The following is a 1777-nucleotide window of genomic DNA, read 5'->3' as shown; positions in this document are numbered from 1 at the left end:
TCATGTTTCACCAACGCAAACCGCGCCTTCGGCTATGTGCTTTTATGTACATACACACACACACGTGTGTGTGGCCTCGAGCGCCGGTTGAACATACCCTTAACGTATGTTGTCATTTAGATTCAGCAAACTCAGTTCCCTCGGTCGTCTATTGGAGTGCGAATAAAAAGAAGTCTGGACCGGACTTTCGTGGTTTACGAGTCTTTCGGATTCCATACCTTTCGTGTTTGATTCAAAACCTCACCACCTTACCCACAAAAAAGGGAGATTTTCTAGTGTAAGCGCTGAAGAAACCTCCAGTGCACGTAAACAAGCCCTTTTCATTTTTCCAATCATGTTCTGCTTAGCGCTTTCTATTTGATTGCAGTGTGAATTCTTCATAGCACACACAATACACACACATAAACTCTCAGTAACACCCAGCATAAACAGCACAAGGGTTGGTCGGAAAATGCGACATGACGAGGTCGGGGAAACACCGCAGACGCTTCTAATCTGCCTTGGCCGAGGGCCAAACTGTCCCGCCGGTTGTTATGGTTTATGTAACCTGGCTGCTTTTATGCAGATTTTCCTTCGCCCGTTCGGGCGTCCAGAATTCTTTTCCTTTCAACGGCAGAGAGTGTAAATGTGCTTGAGAAAGGAAGGAAAAATACAAGGAGGCCTCTTCGAAAAATATGCTTTAAAGCTCGAACGGAATTTATTGAGGAGGGCGAACTCCATCCCACTTTCTAACCGACTCCGCCCGACGTAGTAGACGAAACACAGTGCAAGACCATGGCTAAATGCCATCATAGACTTGTCCTGTTATCTTACTCCTCCTCCCTGCTCTTGTGGCGTCCTACTTGCAGCATACCTTTCTGGAAGTTTCGTCATGGCTCGCAACAGCAGCCGGCTCCGGATGGCATTTCCCTATGTGCAACGCTGCAGTCTTCAAAGCAAGAACCACTTAACGAACACAAACGATGTTTTTCCAATCAACTTCCAATCATATCACGTTACTATTTTCGCTCGATTTGCATCCGGCGGGTCGTAAAAGAGTGATGGATTATTTACATTTTTCCCAATTTTTATTTAGACTGGTTGAAGTGAGTTACTTTCCCAGATTGGTTTACAGTATGGGTATCATCATAATTGCAGTTTGAAGCAAAATAAACTGTTATTGATATCAATGATTCCGAGAAGAGGCGGATCTACCTTTGAGCAGACTGAACAACCGTGGGGAAGCCCGAGTAGAAAACCTAAGAAATCAGGTATTATTTTTCACTTATATTGTTCACTTATGGTTTTCACTTATGGTTTGAACATTTTGGGCCATAATTTTTTGTTCAGTTTGAAAATACTGAAAACATGTATAACTGATTACAAGCTCTTATAAAACAAATAAGTCCAACTTTTTCATTTGGTATGTCAATATTTAGGGCAATAAAAATGTGTGATGGGCCCCGATCACCCCACCGCTTGGGGCCCCGGAATAAATAAACCCGCCTCTGATTCCAAGGAACTACGATAGATGTTATTTACTTGTCGGGTAATGCTTCTCAAAATGAAAACCATTGAATTTTGAAAATAAAACAGTATAAAAATATTTTAAATTTAATTTTGTATAGCAATAATCAGGCAGGTAAGGGTTGAAAATTACATAAAAGAACAGTCAAAAATGTGTTTAAATTATGAATCAAAAACATGGGAAAACTGAAGATAATTTTATAAAATTGAAGATATCCAAATATTCTTTAATTTAACAGCAAATATACTACCAAAAACAATCTTTAAAAAA

The sequence above is a fragment of the Anopheles ziemanni genome, chromosome 2 (genome assembly GCF_943734765.1).
Source record: "Anopheles ziemanni chromosome 2, idAnoZiCoDA_A2_x.2, whole genome shotgun sequence".
NCBI classification, from domain to species: Eukaryota; Metazoa; Arthropoda; class Insecta; order Diptera; family Culicidae; genus Anopheles; species Anopheles ziemanni.
This window is presented reverse-complemented; position numbering follows the sequence as displayed.